This window comes from Erpetoichthys calabaricus, chromosome 9, assembly GCF_900747795.2.
Source record: "Erpetoichthys calabaricus chromosome 9, fErpCal1.3, whole genome shotgun sequence".
NCBI lineage: Eukaryota > Metazoa > Chordata > Cladistia > Polypteriformes > Polypteridae > Erpetoichthys > Erpetoichthys calabaricus.
The window spans coordinates 44,621,243-44,632,417 of NC_041402.2; the positions used below are offsets into that span (position 1 = coordinate 44,621,243).

The 11,175-nt window shown below is 38.8% G+C and overlaps 1 protein-coding gene across 3 annotated transcripts in view; it reads right to left on the reverse strand.

Annotated features, from left to right (window-relative positions):
* acd (ACD shelterin complex subunit and telomerase recruitment factor) overlaps positions 1-6,827 on the reverse strand; it is a 50,584-nt gene extending 43,757 nt beyond the window's left edge. Inside the window, exon 1 of one of the 3 annotated variants that reach the window (XM_051931647.1) lies at positions 6,678-6,827. The gene's annotated coding sequence lies outside the window, so the exon portion shown is untranslated. The remainder of the gene's footprint in view (positions 1-6,677) is intronic. The other 2 variants (XM_051931648.1, XM_028809417.2) reach the window with 2 other exon arrangements.
* Positions 6,828-11,175: the final 4,348 nt, after the last annotated feature.

Below are 11,175 nucleotides of genomic sequence, written 5' to 3' on the forward strand. Positions count from 1 at the left end.
AAACGGTGCGTACGCACAGAAATGTTGCGTAAGAACGTTTCCACGTTCAAATCACGATGTATAAAACCTGCACTTGGCGTAAAGCCACGCACTTTTCCACGGTACCTCATACCCTGTCGTACGCAAGTTCTCCGTTAGGTTTTGCAGACTGGCGGCACCCAGCGTCAAAGCAGTGCTACTGTTCCTGTGTGGTTACCCTTTCTTAGATCCACATCCACGACGGCGGCTCAAGTGCTCCTTGTAGAACTGTTTGTACTTGCAAGTTACCGTGAGGTAATTGTACTTATGATACAGTTATAATATTGCACAACCTGAGCCACTTTATAAAGTGCGTATTTACATATGATGATGATATCATTTTTAAGATGAAATGCAGCAAAATATGTTGGTTATATTATACAGAAAAAACTTTGACTACACTGCAGCGCTAGCGAGCTTGAGCTTCGTTCACGGTTTGTTCCTGCCTCGCGCTGTTTTCATGCTGTGGCTGGCGCGACACTGGAAGGATAGATGGATAGAATAATTAAAGATTACGAAGATATTTCGATGTTCATTAAAAGTTTTGAAGAATCGGCGTTCTAAGCTTACAGATGGCTTAACGTCTACTACAGAGCTGATTGTGTGGCGATTGGGTATTTGGAGAAAGAAAAGTAAGGACAGGAATTGGGGGTTTGTACGTTTGAAAAAGACAGTACTTCTGTAATAAAGCATTTCATTGAAGGTCGCACATGGCGCAGCAAGCATCTTGCTGTAAGACATGAACAATCTGCGCCACCGTGTTCCCATGTTTAATAACATGTTTTAACTCATATCATCATAAAAATGATATCACATATACTTCTCAGTATTTTAATTACTCAGAGAGCTGTAATATTACGAACGTAATGGATTCTGTGTCCTGTCGGAGGAAGAGCACGTAGTGATTCAGGCACATAGAGCACATATAAGATCAAATACAAAACAAAACATTTAACGTGCTACTTTAGTTACAATGGGATTTGAGAAATTAGTAAATTAAACGATTTTAAGATGAAGTTTATGATGTTCTACTTTAATGACAAAATAAACTACGTGATTAAAGTGGAAATTTCAAGATTAAAGTTGACATTTCGTGCTTTTTTCACACTGTGTGCCTTTTTTTTTTCACTGTACCCTAATAAGCTTTCATATGACACTCAGATGTTGGGCTACGAGTCGCCTTTTCACGCCGACTTTGATATGTGACAAACTTTATTTCGGGCACTGTGCGAATTTGTGAACTTGAGCTTTCGAGTTTCTCCGACATGCTATGTCACTCGATCAGCTTCCTTTTGTTGCTTATATAACTGTTTAAACCAACAAATAGTACGTTTTTCTTTGCCTCCATTTGGTATTCGCTGAAATTCTTCTATTTTTCCTTGTACTTTTGCCATTGCCTTTTCACAGAACGCTGGGCTTAAAGGCTATTTATATTGATTTGCATATTCAAAGAGGCGTAATTCTGGGAGGAGTTGGGGTGGGACAGCAAGCGTGTGCACGTGCATTTATTTCCACGCTAAGCAGGATTTATGTAGCGGAAGAACGCAGAAGTTGGTGAACGCACAGATTCCTGCACCTGGATTTTTCTGTGCATAAGCACATTTTGGCTTTTGTGCTTACGTCATGTTATAGTGCGAGTTCTACGCACGGCGTTATGCATGAGGCCCCAGGTAACTTTTAAAATGCTTAAGCTTTCAGTCTGTGTATTTCAAACCACTTTTATCTGCAATGTCTTGATCCTTAGACACTTCTCCAAATCATAATGCCCTGCAAAGATGAGGAGATAATGTTAACAACGCACAACTGTTCAAGCAAATGACAGCTAGAGTTGCCTGGTCAGGGCGAATCACCCTGTTCCTAGGAAGGGGAATCAGGGTCATGGGGAAAATAGAAGGAAGAGTTTCAAGGGATGAAATATGAAGGACTTATTTTTTTAAAAAAATAAGGGAATTTTATGCGAATTACTTTCCCATGGAATTGGCTTCCATACGTTCCACATTTTCCACACCCCAAATACTTAAAACCATCATCCAATAATAATCAACATACTGAACTGCCACTACACTTTGCTCCATCAACTAATATCAAAGTTCAACTATAATTCATTATGTCTCACCCCCTGCCCCCACAATATCACTAAATGCATGAGACAATGCACTTAATTCACATACAATATGTATTTCTATATGGGCTTTGCGATACAGTGCATTATGTGAATGTTCCAAAAAAAAAAAAAAAATATATATATATATATATATCCATTAAGATTAACTTTGAAATAATAAAGCATAAAATAGGCATTAAAAAACAATACAAGTGTATAATATGAAACTGAATTCAAAGTGAAACTTGGCTGTATTGCTCCTCCTGAACACTACTCTTGGCTGTTTCTGACTGCCAAGCAAGTTAGAAGATGCCTGCGCTTTTAACATGTACAGTGTGAACTTAAGAAACATTTAACAGACATTGTGTCGGATACGTTAAACAGATTCCAGAAATAAAAAAAAAAACTTACAAAATGGCATAATCTGCATAATTGCCTTACATGAACACTTGGGTTAAAACTTTGCATATCTTGTCCTCTGTTTTTCATCACCATCATTTACTTAAAAATTATATTGTTCACATTCATTTCTACTCCTGGCATGCTAAAAAATTTCTTCTGAGCTGTAAAAACTGACAAAGGGCATAGACGGGATGGTGATACTACATTATTTGCATATACTAGCAAAAAAACAGAAAGCAGAAATCAAGGGTAAATGTTTAGCGATAACAATTATACTATGCTATTCAGACTAATTCAAGGGCCTAAATATCATTTAAATGGTTACAGTTCATAGCTGCTATTATACACCTGACTTTAGATTCATAAAACAAGGGTCAAATATTCAGTTCAAAATATTAGTTGGCGCTGCTTTGGTATTTCCATGTCAAAGTGACTAAACTGATTCAGGTGTAGCTCACCATATCTCATACTGACTCATTTGCTTTGTGACTGTCTTCTCTGATACACCATATAGACCTACAGTCTGTCGTACTTTTAAACCGCATTAAAAAAAAGTGTTCTATTGACTCAGCTGGAATTTCAAAGGATGGGCATCCAGGGCAGTTAATTTCGTCACCTGAACTGGAATGTATCCTAGTTTGTCCCACCTGTTCTTTGGCGTTTTCAAAAATAGTTTCATCAATATCATAGTCTAAAAGGGTTGCCAACATTGTAATTTCTTCTAATAAATCTTCAATTATTTTTCTCTGAAATACGTGATGACCTCAGCAGAATCAATTTCATCAGCAGTAGTAAGAATTTTTCTAATTAATTTTTGTGCCATCTCATGTACCTCCATTTCCCGCATTAACATATTGAATTAGGCATGTGCAATCAACAGAAGATGATTCACCAATCAAAACACAGTATATGCAACAGCCCGCCCTCTCAACTTTGACAAGTGAAAGTGACAGCTTTATTTCAAGCCATATTTCACGATGCGTTTGGATGAGTTTTACCAGTGCAGGATTTACGTATAAGCTACACAAGCTATAGCTTAGGGCCCCCGCCTTCTTGGGGGCCCCCAAAACAAATTGTCCGAGTGAGCAATTGTCATATATACTTAAATATACAGTGGTGTGAAAAACTATTTGCCCCCTTCCTGATTTCTTATTCTTTTGCATGTTTGTCACACAAAATGTTTCTGATCATCAAACACATTTAACCATTAGTCAAATATAACACAAGTAAACACAAAATGCAGTTTTTAAATGATGGTTTTTATTATTTAGGGAGAAAAAAAATCCAAACCTACATGGCCCTGTGTGAAAAAGTAATTGCCCCCTTGTTAAAAAATAACCTAACTGTGGTGTATCACACCTGAGTTCAATTTCCGTAGCCACCCCCAGGCCTGATTACTGCCACACCTGTTTCAATCAAGAAATCACTTAAATAGGAGCTGCCTGACACAGAGAAGTAGACCAAAAGCACCTCAAAAGCTAGACATCATGCCAAGATCCAAAGAAATTCAGGAACAAATGAGAACAGAAGTAATTGAGATCTATCAGTCTGGTAAAGGTTATAAAGCCATTTCTAAAGCTTTGGGACTCCAGCAAACCACAGTGAGAGCCATTATCCACAAATGGCAAAAACATGGAACAGTGGTGAACCTTCCCAGGAGTGGCCGGCCGACCAAAATTACCCCAAGAGCGCAGAAACGACTCATCCGAGAGGTCACAAAAGACCCCAGGACAACGTCTAAAGAACTGCAGGCCTCACTTGCCTCAATTAAGGTCAGTGTTCACGACTCCACCATAAGAAAGAGACTGGGCAAAAACGGCCTGCATGGCAGATTTCCAAGATGCAAACCACTGTTAAGCAAAAGGAACATTAGGGCTCGTCTCAATTTTGCTAAGAAACATCTCAATGATTGCCAAGACTTTTGGGAAAATACCTTGTGGACTGATGAGACAAAAGTTGAACTTTTTGGAAGGCAAATGTCCCGTTACATCTGGCGTAAAAGGAACACAGCATTTCAGAAAAAGAACATCATACCAACAGTAAAATATGGTGGTGGTAGTAGTGTGATGGTCTGGGGTTGTTTTGCTGCTTCAGGACCTGGAAGGCTTGCTGTGATAGATGGAACCATGAATTCTACTGTCTACCAAAAAATCCTGAAGGAGAATGTCCGGCCATCTGTTCGTCAACTCAAGCTGAAGCGATCTTGGGTGCTGCAACAGGACAATGACCCAAAACACACCAGCAAATCCACCTCTGAATGGCTGAAGAAAAACAAAATGAAGACTTTGGAGTGGCCTAGTCAAAGTCCTGACCTGAATCCAATTGAGATGCTATGGCATGACCTTAAAAAGGCGGTTCATGCTAGAAAACCCTCAAATAAAGCTGAATTACAACAATTTTGCAAAGATGAGTGGGCCAAAATTTCTCCAGAGCGCTGTAAAAGACTCATTGCAAGTTATTGCAAACGCTTGATTGCAGTTATTGCTGCTAAGGGTGGCCCAACCAGTTATTAGGTTCAGGGGGCAATTACTTTTTCACACAGGGCCATGTAGGTTTGGATTTTTTTTTCTCCCTAAATAATAAAAACCACCATTTACAAACTGCATTTTGTGTTTACTTGTGTTATATTTGACTAATGGTTACATGTGTTTGATGATCAGAAACATTTTGTGTGACAAACATGCAAAAGAATAAGAAATCAGGAAGGGGGCAAATAGTTTTTCACACCACTGTACTACAGCATTATTTGTTCCAATCAGGACTGGCCTTAGGCATAGGCGAAGTAGGCTACCGCCTAGGGCCCCGACGTCCGGGGGGCCACGGATCGACTCCTTGGTCTAATTATCACGCATTTCACAGAGCTTCCAGGGGGGCTCTGGACCCCCCTTTCGCCTAGGGCCCCATAATACCTAAGACCGGGCCTGAGTTTTACAGACAAAATTTAAACAAATAAATAATAAGCAGTGAAAAACATATTTCGTGACAGATTTACTGATTTATGCTCACATTTCAGGCAGTTTTTATTTATTTATACTCATATTTCACAATACTTTTATTTATTTTTATTTATTTAATTTTGTCCAAAATAATCTTCCATACATTGTAAGTTCTTCATTGGTATAGTCAGGAACCATAGCTAAGGATTCAGGCAAGAAAAAAGAAATTCACTGTTGGGGAAATGTTTTTGTTTAATTTTATTTGATATACTTTGTTAATCCCCAATGCTTGATATTCATTCAGAAAACAAAAAGATAACATTTAAACTTTAATGGTTTTGCACTAGTTTAACAGGGTCTTTATTGTAGTGTGTACATAATCAACATGCAGCGCATCTTATGTTATTGCAGTGCAAATATTTTATGTTATTATTTACGATTATTTTAATAAAAAGGAAGAAAAAGCTTTCACAAACTTGTTAAAACGTTGGAATGTGTGCAAAGAGGTAAATTTACTTTTTGATTTATTGAAGTCTCATAATAAGAAAAACTAAACAGTTAAGTACAGTTATTTTATGAAAATTTCATATCGTGAGAATACTGTATCGTGAAGCCCAAATCGCAATACGAATTGTAAAGTGGGCTAAGTGTATTGTCTCATTCCTAGTCTTTTTCAGAACTGAGGGATTTTGATTGTAACACCTGTCATTCCTGATGACAGAAGCGACATGTTGGTGCTGTTCAAACTTAAAACAACACCGCATATTCGACCATGCACACCAGCGTATTTTTCGCACACTTTATCACTTCTGGCCACAGAACACGTCGATTCACACAAGATGTACTCAGCATCGGCCGTAATCATCGCATGTACTCTCTTTCACACTGTCATCCATAACATCAATGAATTGTCAGTCAACCTTAATGAACCACAAACTATTTCTCTAGTCAATAACGTATTTTTAAAAAGAACTCTCTGTTGTCTCTCACACAACCGACTTAATCCTCCAAAACATACGTATCTACCCAAGCAGTTTATCCTGCTTCTTACAGCATCCCTCCCATACTGAATATATTCTCACTCAAAAATATAGAATAACACGCACCCATATTTACAAAAACAACATTCTTATGAACTTTCAAATAAATACGCGGTTCTTCCGAATTGCTTACTCTCTGTTCATAAAACCTCTCCGCAGACAGTCTTGCTTACGCACCTTTTATTTCATGTTTAAAAATCCTACTGACGAAAAGGATGAGACACCATAAAAACCCCCAAACAACAAAAAGTTATCCATCGGCTGAGATACCAATTGCAGCTGTGTATTTGCTCCGGTCGGAACTTGACGCTTCATTCAAAGGTTCCGTCTTCAGTAGCTTTGGTTTTGATAACACTAGTGAGCTTCGCAAAGGAATTCAGTGGAAATGCTCAAACAGGCTGCTCAGAACTCGTACGATTTTACTGTAACGACACTTTTTAAAGACGTTTCACTGTAGAGGGATCAGTTTGGGGAATGGATATGTATTACATCGTCACCGAGAGAATTCGTAATAACCAAAATAACAAATAAAAATACGGTTTTGTAGTTTCGTTTGCAGATGAGCACTTTATGAGGTTGAATAAATGAGGTTAGAATTTCGGCGGGCTTTACTTAGGTTAGACCTCATAATAAAGGATGCAGCCTTTTTATATCGCCACGAGGTGGCGTGAGGTACTCATGTAAAGAAAGATCGCTTTACTAACTACTGTATTTATGTAGTGCTTAGTTGAAATCTAATTTTCCTAGACAAAGAAAGGCAGGTGCCGGATTAAGAACATTAATAGCTGGAAGTAAGGATTTCTGTTGGATTAGTTTGAAGAATAATTGATTGATCTGCTCAAAGAAGAGCATCTCTGGCTTTGCGTGAGCGAGACAACTTTGAACATTTCTTGGAAAATCTGAGAACAAAATAACGTCCTAAATCTCAGACAATCCACACGGTGTTTATGTGAACTATTTGTATCATTTCTGGGAGGCTGGAGCATGTGAGTTAAGAAAAAACATTGCATGGTGGTAAGATCTGAGGTGGTCTACAGTGACACCTCAGAATACCCCCCCCCCCCCCCAAATATATTCCCATTGGGATTAATAAAGTATCTATCTATCTATCTATCTATCTATCTATCTATCTATCTATCTATCTATCTATCTATTGTATATATGATTAACTCTTATTTAGAATATACTAAGCTTCTCTAAATATGGAATAGTACGATTGTTCTTAGTCTTTCTAATAAAATCTGAGAAGATATGAGACAGACTTAGATGGTCATCTCTTAATAGGCCTTGCAAGATCATAAGGATATTTGGGAAGATTTAAGAAGGGATTAGATATCATAAGCTTTGAGATACAATGAGTATAGGATTAAAGCCATGCAGAGGAATTTTGGAAGGTACTGAATACAATAAAACCTCAGAAAGATCTCCGTTTTTGCCTGAGGAATGCCATGTATTTCTGTGAAGATGGTAAAATGAATTGAATCGAATAAGATATGAGAAAGAGCAGAAAAAACATTTCTGAATAAACAGTGGATTCAGAAAGTATCCATACCCCTTCTCTTTTTCCACTTTTTGCTACTGTACATTGCAGCCTTGTGCTAAAGTAATTTAAATTATTTTTTCCCACATTAAGAAATACTCATTACCCTCCACAAAATGCAACATTTTGCAAATTAAAAAAACACTGAAATATCACAGTGACACAAGTATTCAGATCCTTTTCTTTGTTTTTAGATGGATCCCGTCACATGGCTGCGTGATCCTAATCTGGGATCTTGTCATGTGGTGGGTGCAGCAATGCACTGTATCAGCAAACGCTCCTAACCTCGCCTCCTCTCCTCCCTGTGGCAGTGATTCCAGACTGGTGTCTTCTTGGGTATCATGATGCAACAAAATCCCAACCTGGATTTTGGGATTTTCTGCCATTCTTCTCTTCAGATCTTCTCAAGGTCTATCAGGTTGGATGGAGACTGTCAGTGGTTCAGGTCTCACCTGAGATGTTCATTTGGGTTCAAGCCCAGTCTCTGGCTCTGCAACTCGAGGACATTCCCAGAGTTGTTCCTAACTGTCTCCTGTGCTGTCTTTGGTTTGTGGTTAGGGTCATTGTCCTGTTGGAAGGTGAACATTCAGCCCAGTCTGAGATCCAGAGAACTCTGGACCAAGTTTTCATTGAGGATATTTCTGTGCTTTCCTTCAACCCTGTCTGGTCTCAATAGCCCCTGCCACTGAAAAACAACCCTACAGCATGATGCTGGCACCACCATGCTTTATCATTGGAATGGTAGTGTAGAGATAATGAGCAGTGCCTGGTTTCCTCCACACATGATGTTAATCTTGGTTTCATCAGACCAGAGAATCTTATTTTTCATAATCTGTAAGTCATTTAGCAACCTTTTTGCAAACTCCTAGTGGGCTTCCATGTGTCTTTTACTGAGCAGAGGCTTCAGTCTTACCACTCTGTCATATAATCCAGATCAATAGAGTGTTGCAGTGATTGAAGATTCTCTCATCTCCACACAGGTTCTTTGGAGTTCAGCCAGAGTGGCTATCATTCTTGGTTGCCTTTTGCATGGCAACCTTCTGTGATTTCTCAGTCTGGCTAGGTGGCCAGCTCTAGTAACAGTGTTGGTTGTACCAAATGTGTTCAATTAAAAAAATAATATTGAAGGCCATTGTGCTCTTGGGAACCTTCAATGCTGCAGGAATTTTTTTGTAGCCTTCCCCCAGATCTGTGTCTTGACACAATTCTGTCCCTAAGCTCTGTAGGCAATTTCTTCGACCTCATGGCTTGGTTTTCATTCTGATACACATTGTCAGCTGTGGGCCCTTCTATAGACAGGCTGTGTGCCTTTACTAATCATATCTAAACAACTGAATTGACCACACGTGGACTCCAAACAAGATGTAGAAACATCTCAACAATGATAAAAAAAACGGGAACCACAAGAGCTAGAGCCAAGTGTTATAACAAAAGGTCTGAATATTTGTGTCAATGGGATATTTCAGATTTTTAATTTTTTTTTAAATTCTAAAAATTTTAAAAATGCTGTTTTCACTTCACGTATTGAGTGTTGCTTAATTTGGGGAAAAAAGAGTTTAAACGATTTTACCACAAGGCCGCATCATAGGAAAATGTGAAAATGTTGATGGGGTCTGAATACTTTCAAAATCCACTGTACATAAACAAAACCATACAAAATATATTCCTAAGATTATCATAGAAACAACTGAATATAATTGGATAGAAGGATGGATGGATGGATGGATGGATGGATGGATGGATGGATGGATGGATGGATGGATGGATAATTTGAGGTCGATCACATTAAGCATTTACAGATATGCCCATGTGAAAGCACCTCTTGTAACATTTGAAGCAAACCACATTAAAAATGTATGTATTTCTTATCTTCATGCTGTCACCCATGCATGTTGGAGGACCTCCTTGCAGGCTCATTCGAAGTATGTAGTAACCTGCCGAGACAAGAGGGAGCACTGCCGCAAATGTTGTCATCTCCTTCATTCTCCACAGTGCTGAGAAGCCACCCGATGAAGTCTTTTGACCCCACCCCTTCCAGTCCAGCTGCCATAAAAACCCTTTTGTCCCAGAAAGAGGCATCATTTCAGACTAGAGCAACCCGCCAGACAGAGTTCTGCTACCAGTGAATGCAACCCTGCTACTCTTCATTTTGTTGAATTAGGAACATATGCCAAAGAGCGACATTTCTTTTAATTATTTTTTTGTTGTCTGCGGGCAATATAAGGGACCAGTGGCATAGCTAGAGTTTTTGTTGCCTGGGGTAGTCTTTGAGTTTGCTGCCCCCCTCCCCACTTACAAAATGAAAGATAATACATATCATATAAGAAATGAAAACAATGAAAATTATAACTACATTCTTAATTATCAATTATGATCGAGGTATTTCAATAATGCCCATTCATTCTTTTTTGATACTTCTTCTCTTGCCTTTTTTCTTTTTTCTAAAAGCAACACCACTCTTTTTTATTCACTTCATCTTGAGATGAAGCTGATGGAGCTGATGGAGAGAATCTTTGGTTGGAGTAAGTTGGTGATCTGGGGCCTCATGCATAACACCGTGCGTAGAATTCACACTATAACATGATGTAAGCACAAAAGCGGAAATGTACTTACGCACAAAAAAATCCAGATGCAGGAGTCTGTGCGTTCGCCAACTTCCACATTCTTCCGTTACATAAATCCCGATCAGCGTGAAAAGTAACGCACGTGCACGCGCCTGCTGTCCCGCCCCAACTCCTCCCAGAATTATGCCTCTTTGAATATGCAAATCAATATAAATATCCCTTAAGCTCAGCCTTCTGTGAAATGACAATGGGAAAAGCATGGGGGAAAATATAAGAATTTCAGCGAATACCAAGTGGAGGCAAAAAAAACGTACTATTTGTCGGTTTAAACAGTGGTATAATCAACAAAAGGAAGTTGATCGAGTGACAGAATGTCGGAGAAACTCGAAAGCTCAAGTTCACAAAGTCGCACAGTGCCCAAAATAAAAAAGAAGTCACATATCAAAGTCGCCATGAAAAGGCGAGTCGTCACCCACCGTCTGAGTGACATATGAAAGCTTATTAGGGTACAGACAAAAAAAATAGGCACACAGTGGGAAAAAAGCACGAAATGTCAACTTTAATCTCGAAA